The sequence below is a fragment of the Felis catus genome, chromosome C2 (assembly GCF_018350175.1).
Source record: "Felis catus isolate Fca126 chromosome C2, F.catus_Fca126_mat1.0, whole genome shotgun sequence".
Lineage (NCBI taxonomy): Eukaryota > Metazoa > Chordata > Mammalia > Carnivora > Felidae > Felis > Felis catus.
The window spans coordinates 35,066,010-35,079,418 of NC_058376.1; the positions used below are offsets into that span (position 1 = coordinate 35,066,010).

Sequence of the window (13,409 nt, forward strand, 5' to 3'; positions counted from 1 at the left end):
CGGACTTTGTGCTGAATGCTTGCTCAGAGCCTGGAGCCTGCTTCAGATTTTGTGTCTCCTTCTCTCTCTGCCCCTCCCCTGCTCACGCTCTGTCTCACTCTGTCTCTCAAAAATAAATAAATGTAAAAAAATAAAATAAAAGGTCCAAGGCATTTCCACATACTGTTTTGTACCTCTGTCATTGCTACCAATAAAGCATGGCTCAGCCAGTCTGCTGGTAAAAAGAGAATGGAAGATATGTGGAAGAGAGATTGTCCGGCTGCCCTGTAGGGCTGCTGTCTGTGGTGCATGTGGGGGTGAGAAGAACCACCAGCTGAGCCTCCCATGATTAACGAAAGCAACCAAACTGCAGGTTCATAAAAATTATCAATTTTCTTTCAATCCCCTAAATTTTGTGTCATTTTGTTATGCAGTATTTTTGGGCAATGGCTAACTGACACAAAAGCTAACTCTGTTTTTGTTGTTTTTTTTGTGTGTGAATACCTCAAATGAACAGTTATATACTATTCATGAGACATTTACTATGTGTGGACATTTACTATGTCCAACACCAAGGAAAGAATTTTTAATGTGCTTTACAATACTCTACTTAATTTTATCTAGATGTCTATGTGCCATTTTTTTCTTAACATGATTTGTATGTATGCATTTATGTTCTAACTTATGGCATGTTAGCAAAACATTCCATAACTCCTTGTCCACATTTTACGTGACGGTAAAGATGTGAAAATTGGAATAAGGGACATCCATCATATATCTTCTTTTTGTTCTTGAAAATTAGTGCTCACCTTTTCAATTGGACTTTTTTTACAACCACTGTAGCAATTATATCTGTTTTGTACTTCAGCCCGTATGTGAATTAATTGTCATCTCAATGTATTCCTATAAAAATAGGGATTCCTAGGGAAGATGCTTTCACAGGATCAACTTAATTATTCAGAGGCCAATTATCCTGTTCTAGACTCTTCACATTGTTTTTATTTTCTCTCTTTTCCCTACATTTGAATATTTCTCAGTCCATTAACAGTCTCAGTCCATTTTGCTTCTCATTAACATCTCTGGTAGAAAGTATGATGAAAGTAAAGTATAATTGAGACTTTGGAAAATGATAACACTTGAATTAACTAAACTCTGGGTGCTCTACCTTATTCTCTACCTTATAAAGACAAATAGCTGAGTTTAGTGCATTTATAGATAAACCTAGACTGAGAAAGGCTTTATTATGGTGGTCGTTCAGATTCATACATATGTAAGGAAGGCATCAAAAATGTCCTCTTTTCATAAGAGTATAAACTGAAATTATAGCACCATTAGCCTCTTCCAATAAATCCTTTTGATATTCGCTGGCCTTCAGGTTCAAGGTTGTTAAGTCCATGGTGACAGTTATTAAGTATTGTATTCCAGTTCTGTGCTGTGGGGGGCTCTGCAAACGACATTTCTTCTTTGCCAGCTATTTTCCTGTTCAGTCTGTCAATGGAGGTTACTAAAGAGGTTGAAATATAGTTGGAAGGAGGAGGTATTTGCTTCTTCCAGGTGTCTACTGCTCCTGTCAATCTCATCTCAGCCATAGCTTCTCACCTCAGTAGTAGCTGTTGGTTTAGCTTCTGGGTTTCTTCCATGTTCTTAGAACCAACTTCATGGCATTTCTTTGAGAAACTAGTAGCAGTCTGGTAGGACCCTCTTCCAGGTTGGCAGGGCATCTCCTTTGAGCTCTTGAGATACCAGCTGTCATCAGGGATTCTCACCTCTAAGAGAGCTGAGTCAGAGCTTCTCAAGTCCTCTTCTCTAGTGTACCACCAGTCTCAAGCTCATCTCTTGTTGTTTGCATTCTACAGATAGAACCTTCCTTTAGTTACTATCCATGTGTTAGTCGAGCATTCCCTTTTTGATTGTTCCGTTGTTCAATAACTCTTTTAAGTGATTCCTTTATTTGATTCTGTTGAACTAACTAGCATATTTCCCATTTGCTATCTGTGTCATTTGCTGATGATATGGTGCTAAGTTTAATTTTTTTAATGTTTATTCATTTTTGAGAGAGACAGAGAGAGTGTGAGCGGGGGAGGGGTAGAGAGAAAGGGAGACAGAATCCAGAGCAGCCTCCAGGCTCTGAGCAAGCTGTCATCTCAGAGCCTGACACGGGGCTTGAACTTACAAACTGTGAGATCATGACCTGAGCCGAAGTTTGACGCTTAACCAAATGAGCCACCCAGGTGCCCCATATATGATGCTAAGTTTAGATGTCAAACAGCATGAAGGCTAAGTCTTTTGGCTTGCTTCTTTCCCTGATCTCCTTAGCTCATAGCTCACTGTAAAAGTGTTTGCTGTATATATAATCACAGGAGGTTTCCCTGGCCCCATGCTCTGATCACTAGGTAGCTATTTTACATTGTTTGTACCTAATACATTTTGGTGTTGGCTAACTCATGTTAAGTAGTTCATTTACATTATTTCCCTCATCAGACACTGAGATCTCATTGTCATGCTCTCTGCATCTTTTAATTAGTCTCTCTCCCATAAGCTGCCATTATTTGGCTCATTTCTATCCTTAGGGAATGTATCCTCCTCATCCTCATCAGCCACTTGATGAGACTGAACAGTATAGTGTCAGCCTGACTCTCACTTGAGTTTTCATTATTTGCCTCTGGGTTGTCAACATTTCCTCCCAAAGGTTGATGTGAGGCTTTCACATTAGGGCTATTAGTTTTAAGTAAGGAGTGGTTGTGGCCAATGCTAGTCTAGCTCCCTTGTGCCTCCTTTCCTCGAAGCATTCCACTGGTCATTATGACATGATATTGTGTCAGAAATTAGTGCTGAGAAAATGGCCCAGAAGCAATGTCTGAGCCTTTATTCAGCATTCACTGTGCTGCTTTCCAGAATTTCAGATTTCCTTTCCGCAGTCAAACCAGCCCTGAGGCCAATTGACTCTTCTGTTTCATCATTTCTTCACACTTACATTGTTAGTTCTGCATATTGTCACTGAAGCAGAGTTCTCTACACACCATACTGGAATTTTGGTATTGGGTACAATGTTCAAAGATCAAGTTTTTTCTTCTCCCCGTTCGCCCTCCCCACAGCTAATTAGATGAATGATGATTTCTTTATCTCAAGAAATTTTCTCCAAAAGCATAAGCTTTGGGGCGCCTGGGTAACTCAGTTGGTTAAGCGTCCGACTTTCGGTCAGGTCATGATTTCATGGCTCATGAGTTCAAGCCTTGCTTTGGGCTCTGTGCTGACAGCTCAGAGCCTGGGGCTTGCTTCAGATTCTGTCTCCCTCTCTCTCTCTCTGTCCCTCCCCCATTCATGCTCTGTCTCTTTCTTTCTCTAAAAAATAAATGAACATTTAAAAAAAGCATAAGCTTCAAATTTTATCTATGTCAAATATCAATGGACTTTTGCCATTTATTTATTTTTATTTATTTATTTACTTATTTTTTGTTTATTTTTTTTTCAACGTTTATTTATTTTTGGGACAGAGAGAGACAGAGCATGAACGGGCGAGGGGCAGAGAGAGAGGGAGACACAGAGTAGGAAACAGGCTCCAGGCTCTGAGCCATCAGCCCAGAGCCCGACGCGGGGCTCGAACTCACAGACCGCGAGATCGTGACCTGGCTGAAGTCGGACGCTCAACCGACTGCGCCACCCAGGCGCCCCTGCCATTTATTTTTAATGTATAAAATGCACATAAGAAAGTATATCTGAAATATATAAATAAGTTATACAATTCAATAGAAGAAACAAGCAACAACAACAAGAAAAACTAAATCCAATTAAAAATGGGTAGAGGAACTGAATAGGCATTTTTCTGAAAGACATTCAAATTACCAACAGTTATATGTAAGGATACTCATCAACACTCAGCATCAGGGAAATGCAAATGAAAAACCACAATGAAATACCATCTCACACCTGATAGTATGGCTGTTATCAAAAAGGCTAGAAATAACAAGTGATGATGAGGAAGTGGAGAAATGGGAAATCTGTGCACCACTGATGGGAATGTAAATTGGTGCAGCCATTATGAAAAACAGTATGGAGTTTCCTCAAAAAATTAAAAAAAAAAGACATTATATGATGCAGCTATTTCACTTCTGGGTACTTATCCGAAGGAAATTAAATCACTAACTCTCATGTTCATTGTAGCATCATTTACAACAGCTAAGATATGGAAACAACATAAGCGTCCATTGCTGGATGAATGGATAAGAAAAATGTGATACATATATACAATGGAATATTATTCAGCCATAAAAGAAGGAAATCTTGCCATTTGCAACATGGATGGACTTTGAGAGCATTATGCTAAGTGAAGTAAGTGAGACAATGACAAATACTGTATGATCTCACTTATATGTGGAATCTAAAAAACAAAAAAACAAAATTGCAGATACAGATTATAGATTGGTGGTTACCTAAGGCAGGGGTTTGAGGGTGGGTAAAATGGGTGAAGGAGGTCAAAAGGTATAAACTTCCAATTATAAAATAAATAAGTCATGGGATGTAATGTGCAGCATGGTGACTACCCTTAATAATACTGTATTGTATATTTGAAAGTTGCCAAGATTGATGTTAAAAGTTCTCACCAAAGAAAAAGAAAACTGTAAGTATGTGGTGATGGATATTAACTAGACTTATTTTAGTGATCATTTCACAGCCTATACATATTTAAATCATTATTTCGTACACCCAAAACTAATATAATATGTCAATTATATCTCAATAAAACAAAGAAAATTTAGATTTTATTTTTAACCCTAGTCTGGGCTTTTTCATTCACTTGACTTCTCATTTAGATCCTTTGTTACTTCACAGTGTATAGATACTGTATATTAAATAGTATCTTTCAAACACCTGCAATCCAAAGAGAATTTAAAAGATTTATCAAGACATATTGAATAACCCTTGTCCCAAATCCCTAGATTAGGTAAATGAAGTATTTTAATTCAGATTTAATGGCTGGAAATAAATTGGTAGCAAATAAAATTACAGGGTTAAATTTTTTGGAGCACAGTACAATGTCATAACCATAACTATAATCTCTTGTTTTAGAAAATAATCCAGAGGGTAAAGACAAAGTCTGTAAAATTCTTTTTAAGTTGTGCCTGGTACATAGTTACAACATTTTGAATGCTAAAATGAGAAGATTGTCTTTATGGCAATTTCTGTTTTTCCATGTCAATTGAGGAAAAGAATTCTGGAGATTATTTTAATGGAAGAGAAAATTAAACATTCTTTTTAATAGCTTTGGTACACCTATAAACAAGCTTTGCCTATTTCTACTGAGCAAAGCAGTTGTGATAAAATGGGAATCATTTGCCTTGAACCAGTGGTGGTGGAAGAGCTTTGAGCTAAGAATCAGCAAACCTATTGTTTAGTCCCTGCTATGCCACAAATTCACTATATGAATCATTACTATGAAAATTTTGGGGGGCAGATTGCTTACAAAGCCCCATCTATTTTTGTCGATCATTTCTCCAAAGTATGCCATACTTACCAGATGATTCCCCTTTTTAACTGAGGGTGGGGAGAGTGTGGTCTTTCCGGACTGTCCTCTTTCCTGCTTGGTGCACTGTATTGTAGAGCAGCTCTGCTCTTTCCATTGTGGGCACTGACAGGTGTCATCGGCCTTCTCCTATCATGATTGGCTGGAAGCCTGGAACCATAAAATGGCCCGTATCTCTGTTTCTACAAAGCTGCTGGGCCTTTTCCGTTTTGCAGCTGCTTAACTTGAATGCCAAATTCTACTAGCGAGTGCTGACTGACCACCTGGCCAAGGCCATGCAGCCAGCTGCCACTTACAGCTTGAGGCTAACATGCAAGCATTCTGATGCCTATACTCAGCCTCATCGAACTCACTTCTGCTCCCAGTTCTTTTACTCAGCAACAGTTAATTCAGGCTTGATTCTCCCTCCTTACTTCTTCCCTCATTTGCTTTCTTCTTCCTTTCCTTTTTGTGTAAAACAAATATTCATAAATTGCCTATTAAATGTTCTGCACTGTGTGAAGATAGAGCCCATTATTTATATCTCTGCAAATTTGTGAGAGTCGAGGTTTTACATGCAAGAAAAAATGAAATGAAATCTCTGAAACATTACAAAAAAAGAAGTACCAAGTTCCATTCTTTTTCTATTCTCAAAGCTAACAAAATTTCATTTCCCCATCCTTCTTGGAAGTCACCTGCTCCCAAATGCTGCTCAGTGCATTTAAATGCTATTCAACAATCCCAACTGACAATTGTTAGCTGCCTATGTTTCTGACATAGCTCATATCTCTCCCAGGATGTTTTTGTTTTGGTATACAGGCAACACCGACAGTTAACCTAATACATTTCTGTCATTCTCCTGGGTGCCTTTTTGCAGCTAAAAACTATTCCATGTTGTTTCCTAATGAGAGTTTTGGTCAAACACGGAGTGGTAGTAGCAGGTCAATCCTTAGGTTTAACCCTCCAGCATTTCCCCTTTGCTTTTAAAAGCTCATTGGACAAAAGCCAAGGTAGCAGAATCCAGAGGAACCCAGGGGGAGAGGTTTATGAATGCATGGTGAGCTCATATTATCAATTCCTATTTTGGTGTTTCAAATTCTCCCCTGGTGTTTGTGAGTATCTTGATAATTAGAAGAAAATATTACCTCCTAAAAACTGTATCTTCATTTCAAAGTAAAGATTTAAAAAAGATTCCATTTTATGTAAGTTGGATAAATTTTGCTCTCTTTCTTTCTTTCTTTCTTTCTTTCTTTCTTTCTTTCTTTCTCTTATTTATTCATTTCTTCTGCATGCAATAATGCTGATAGGGAGAAATATAAATAATTAGTTCTGGAAAAATGTGCCATCTGACCTATTTTTTTTTTCCTATGGCAGTGCACCTTTCCTATTTGTATCAAATACTCTGCCCTGGGATGATCTTAGCTTTGAGATCCCAGATCCTATATCGACTTGTGTAAGTCTCCGAAGTGTATATTAGAACTGAAGCCAAGATCCTTATAAAATGTGAAACAAACACATTTTTTTAGCACATAAAAGCGCACTCTCAAATACTTATCGCTATAAATCTCTGATGAAGGTAAACAAATTTGCAAATATATGCATTTGGTACTTGTAGCAAAACATTCACATGGTTTAATGAAGTAATACTTTCAGATGATTTTTTCATACTTTAAATCTTCACAGTAACATTGAACTGGAATGTGTGGGTCTCCTGGAGAAAAACAAAGGGTTCATACAGTATATGCCAACATTGTTCCTTTCCAAAGTGATGCTGGAGAAGGATGCAAACGGATATATTTAGGCCTTATGGTCTCATCCCTCTTACTAGCAGAACATTACCAGAGCCTAACATACTGCTTTGTGACATAATGGGTAAGGGTCTGACATGCCCACACAAACAGAGGCATTAAGAGGCCACTTTGGGTTTTTGGTTTCTTGCCAAATAGTGAATAATCTTATAATCAAATGTGCAGCAATAACAGGCCTAGTCGGGAGGATTAAGAACTAAGTATCTATTGGGCTGCCTGATCTCTTTGTTCTTTAGGTTTAGAGTAGGATAAATGAAAAGGGGGAGGCCAAGAGGGAGTGGTTTAATATAGAATAAATTGTCTAAAAGGATCAGTGAGAGCAGGATTATCGATGAGTTGAAGAGTGAGCTTGCTGACTTTTTATTTTAAAACTAAGTCAGGGAAGAGGTATGGGGATAAGGTAGGAAATCAGATAAGAAAAACAAAGGATGCAGGCATATTGGCCTTAAGTAGTCTTTTTCTGTTTTTGAGATTTCTTATGTTCTTTTGCTCTGAGCCAAGATCAATTGAGATTAATCAGTTGTATAGAAAGCATTGTGATCGCATTGCAGGCTTTTAAAGTTTAAATTTGTTTATTGAGCACAATTTGGTTAGCATCAGGTGCTGAAGTTATAGACACCAACACTAGCATAGAAATTACTTTATTTAGCTCCCAGTTGTAAGTTTCTATAGCAACTGGGTCCTATACCAGAAAGCTGAGATTCTAGAGCTCAAATGATTCAGTCAAAGATGGCAATATTATATTTGGGGGACACTTGCTCCCTTTTTTCCATTTTATTCCCCTCTTTTTTTGTGGGAAGTTTCTTCAATGTGACTCCATCTGCTTAGTCATACTTTTAATTACACCTTTGCCCTGAACTTTCTCCCCTTGACAGCAGTATAAAGTGTCTATTTCAGTTGTGTTTCGATTTCCATTGACTAGTTAGCATGTTGAGGCAGAGGAGTGGATGTGATCTGTTTTAAATACAGTTAAAAATTTCAAAAAGTGAGGAAAGTGTTCATGGTGCCAAAGTTAGTTAGCCACCCAAGGCAGAAATTAGGATGTTAATTCAAAAAGGAAACCTAACCTAATTTCTGCATTATGCTTTCATTCTGTTCATAAATGTAATGTCATGATCCTTTTAAGCATGTGGAACATCCCTTATAAAGTTTTCTTTGTTTAATGTTTAAGTAAACATATACTTGAAACAAAATTGATTTTATTTTTGTGTTTTACAAATGAATGTTTTTATTGTAACAAATAGGGATTTTCTGGACAGCCTTGTTATGGCTGAAGTAATATTTTATGATGGTAGTTAGGCCAATACCATAGAAAGGCTTAGGAAAAATAATTACACCTGGGTTCCAGTTGAGAGGATAATCATACATTAAAAAAATAAATAAACATAGTAGCATTCTTTCTGTCCATGTTTTTGAGAGGTTTTGATGCAAATACAGACACACACACACACACACACACACACACAAACACACACACTGAGGGAGGGAGGGAGAGAGAAATAAACCTTAGATAAAACAAACCCACACAGGAAATACATGTTTTAAATAATGTCATAGTTTTGTTGAAAACTCTTTGTTTTATAAGAACTGCCTTTCAATATTTGAAATAATCCCAACCTGGTTTAAAGTCTAGTTAGCAAAAGAATGCTTACCATATATTAGTTTGGAGAGTAACAAGAATATACTGTAAAAGCAAAAATTCTATGTGTGCCCTGATAAAACAAAACAAAACAAAAGATTTCCATTTAACGTTCACACTTATTGCTTACTTGGGGCCTATTAACATTTGGAAAATACAAATTCTAAAAGGCAGCTGCTAGTGATAGGCCAATTATAATTTCACAATTCAAAGAGAAAATCTTATTTGACTCTAAAATTCTGTACTTGTCTTCCCCTTTCATGAATGATCACACAGCCAAAACATAGCGTGTGTGAGAGGAAGGCTAAAACGGGTTTGCTTCCTGATCGTCTGCAGAAGAGCGTCACCTCAGATGACCTTGGCTCTCTTTGCACTAAAAACGGAAGCTTCTTCTTTTAATTTTACAACAGATTTAATTATGATAAAATCAATTGTATGAGTAAAATAGATTGTGATTATCTCTGTTTGTTCCCTGTTTTTATGAGGAAATTTGAAATGTCACTAGACTTGTAGAGTGTTTATGCCATTTCTATTATATCACAATACATCCAAAAGTCATGTGAGACCCATTGTTGATCTCCCAGACAAGTAGTTTCCAGAGCTCTGTTAAAACTCTGAGAAAAAAAATTTGGTGAATAAAGAGCAGTTATTAGCCTATATTTACACTTGTGAATATAAGAGTTTGGAACTTTTACAAAATGGATTCTATGATGGATCACCGACTTTATTTTCCTTTTCAAATCCATCCATGATAAATTCTTTTCTTTAGGTAACCAATAATAATATTGTTTCATTTAAAACATATTGGTTGCCTAATGCAGTAACTTGATTAAAAATGTTAATCAAGTTAAATGTTAAGTCAAAATAATATTACATAGAATATAGACCTTGGAAACAGCAAGTCAGATTTCTTAGTATTTTACTGCAGAAATGAAAATAGCAAGTATTGGAGTAGATAAATAATTCATACAATTTGGTTCTGTTAGCTAAATCAAAGTAGGCTTATTTTAACATATATATTTTTGTCAGAGATCAGTTTTTATAATCACCAATCATAACTGATTCCCATTAAATCTTTGTTGGTAGCATCAACAAAAATAAATCCAAATCAAAAGATTAGACTGTCAAAAGATTTTTTGTATGTGTTATGTACAAAAAGAGTTAAAATAGCAGACCTGAGGCTACTGTCTTCAGAGGACTTGTTTGCAAGCTTGACCGTTGGCTAGGTTCTGAGAACTTGGCTTCTGAAACATTCCCTAACTGATATGGTAATTTTTCTGGGCCTAGGCTGTTCGTGCAAACAGTGTAATTTAGTGTGAAATCTGCTTTCCTTCTGTGAGTCTGATATTTCCATATTTGTTAGGCAGAGAATGACTATGTGGTAAGTAGACACTGAAACCTCTAAACTCTGAGTTTAAAATGGGCATGACTTAGACATGTTCTTGATGCCTTTTTTTCCCTAAAAAGAGAATGTGCTGTGTGTGACCTCTCACACAAGGTAGTGGGGAGAAGATATAGGGATTTCCATTGATTTCTTCTGTCTTTACATTATGTCTTTTTCTCTTTCTGATCTGTGATCTTTATTATGTCTTCATAATAAATATTAGCCATTAGTACAACTGTCAGGCATGAGAAAGCGTCTGCGTTGAGTGAATGGAGGTTTTGGTCCTGGCATTCCCCATGAAATTTATGTGGGGATCCACGCTGGGGATAAAGACAGCCAGAAGGAAAGTGGCAAGCACAAAGTTCATTGAAGCGAAAGTACACTCTCAAGGTGGGGGAGCAGGCAGGTTCCCGGAGCGCCTAGGTTGTTTTGGAATTGGATATGATTGGGTTATCTCTGGGCTGGTAGGAGCTGGGAGGAACTGTGGGGTGGTCTCTAATAGAGGCTGCTTCCAATCATTTGGAGGACTCCTCCCACAGGTTGTAAGGGGAAGTTTTTGATGGCAGCCTTTCTCAATGGGGGGTGTGATGCAAATTAATTATAGTAAGTTTAGGGGTTACCTTGGGGGCAGAGGTGGAAGAAGAGAGTGCATGTTCTGCACCTGTGGCTTTTGGTCTGTCAGGCCCAAGGTCTTGGAAGCCATAAGGTTAGAATGTTGAACCCCCAGGCTTATAATATGTAGCTTATTAATTACTGTTTTTCCCTCCCACTTGTGTCTCTATCATTACCCTTCAAGGCTTGGGACTCTGCCTCTGTGCCTTTCTTCCACTGCTCATATCTAGCTTTAACCTAACACAACTATATGCCTGAGTCCTCTGAGTCTTCCTGGCAAATCATTAAATATGTGTGTGATCTTTGGGGACCCCAGGAACAGATTAATACTCTGGCTGAGTTCATCATTGTTGGAGATGAAAACAAAACCCAAACTGAGCCATGACATGAATTGGATATTCGGAAATAAATATCTGAAGAGTAAATCTACATTTCTGCAGATGTGCTGTGACAAATGTGCTTTCTACCACCTTCTCATTAAAATACTCATAAAGACTCACAATAATACAAAAGCTGGTGTCAGCTTTGTAAACAAAATTAAAAAAAAAGAGAGAGAGATTCCCTGGCAAGGTTTGGTATAATTTACATCAAGCGCACTATTGTCATTTTTGCTGTAAGTATCTGTATTAAATTCTGGTGGAATTTGAGCTTCTGTTTTGGTGACTTTCTATCCAAAGCAGAAAGTCATACAGGAGACTCTAGAATAACGGTGAGTGAATAGTAAATGTGATATGCAGAAAGGCTCAAGGAGACTTGACCTCTCTAAAGCTCGGTGCTATATGAAAGTAAAATTAAAACCACCCTTAAAGGTTTATAAACGTGAGCTTACCCTCATGCTAGTGTGAGGGCCAAATTCACAAAATGGTGTGATCTAAAATGACTTAGCAAATAATTTAATTTAAAGTGATTCTGGGTTGTTAGTGGCCATGGTGTTTGGCAAAGGCAAGTACAAGTCCTTCTCCAGAGTTGCATTTTCAAGTCAAGCCAGTTCCATTTTCAAGCCAGGCCATGAAGAAGTCCCATTGCTTGATTTCCAAAAAATTGAGATTATAAAAAACTATAAGACACATACAAAACAAAACAAACAAAAAACATGAGTAAGGGTCAGCAGAAAAAACAGACCATAAAAATAGTAAAAAACAGTTGGATATGCCTGACTTGCAATAATTATCCACAAAAAGTTCTCTGGACAATAGTGGTTTAATGGGAAAGTTCTTTCAAATGATTAAGGGGATAGATAATTCTCAAACTATGTTATCTTATCTAGACATTGGAGGGGAAAAAGAGATTTCTAATTAATTTTGTATGTACGTATTTTGTATAATTCCCATATGAAAGTTTGACAAAGCACAGAAATAGAAATTGTAGACCATCCAACTTTTAATTGTGGATATAAATATCCTTAACCAAATACCAGAAAAATGAATTAAAAGTTAGATTTTTAAGGAAACAAAATAAAAACTTACTGGAACTACATCAAGATAAAAAGCTTTTGCACAGGGAAGGAAACAATTAACAAAACTAAAAGGCAACTGACAGAATGGGAGAAGATATTTGCAAATGACTTACCTGATAAAGAATTAATATCCAAAATCTATAAAAAACTTATAAAACTCAACATCCCCCAAACTAATCCAATTAAAAATGGATAAAAACATGAATAGACATTTTCCCACAGAAGATATACAGATGACCAACAGACACATGAAAAGATACTCATCACTTATCATCAGGGAAATGCAAATCAAAACTACAATGAGAGTTCACCTCACACCTGTCAGAATGGCTAAAATCAACAACACAAGAAACAACAGGTGTTGGTGAGGATGTGGAGAAAGGGGAGCCCTCTTACACTGCTGTTGGGAATGCAAAGTGGTGCAGCCACTCCAGAAAATAGTATGGAGGTTCCTCAGAAAGTTAAAAATAGAACTACTCTACAGTCCAGCAATTGTACTACTAGGTATTTACCCAAAGGATACAACAATCCTAACTCAAAGGGATATATGTGCCTTAAAGTTTATAGCAGCATTATCTACAATGGCCAAATTATGGAAACAGCTCAAGTGTCCATCAATCGATGAATGGATAAAGAAGAGGTGATACACACACACACACACACACACACACACACACACACATATATACACATACATATACACACAATAGGCTATTAACTATAAAAAAAGAATGGAATCTTATACTTGCAATGACATAGATGGAGCTAGAGAATACAATGCTAAGTGAAATAAGTCAGTCAGAGAAAGACAAATACCATATGTTGTCATTCACATGTGGAACTTAAGAAACAAAACAAACGTGCAAAGGAGAAAAAAAAGAGATAGAGACCAAACAACAAACAGACTCATAACTATAGAGAACAAAGGATGGTTACCAGAAAGGAGATGGGTGGGTATATGGATTAAAAAGGTGATGGGGATTAAGGAGTCACTTGTGATGAACATCAGGTGATTTATAGCAGTGTTGAAT

At 37.0% G+C, this 13,409-nt stretch overlaps 1 long non-coding RNA gene across 1 annotated transcript; it reads right to left on the reverse strand.

Moving 5' to 3' along the window:
• Positions 1-1,201: 1,201 nt before the first annotated feature.
• LOC109503385 lies at positions 1,202-12,454 on the reverse strand. The gene is made up of 2 exons (XR_002162333.3): positions 5,492-12,454; positions 1,202-1,829 (listed from the first exon to the last, which is right to left on the reverse strand). It is a non-coding gene; the product is annotated as an uncharacterized LOC109503385 (long non-coding RNA).
• Between the last annotated feature and the right edge of the window lie 955 nt (positions 12,455-13,409).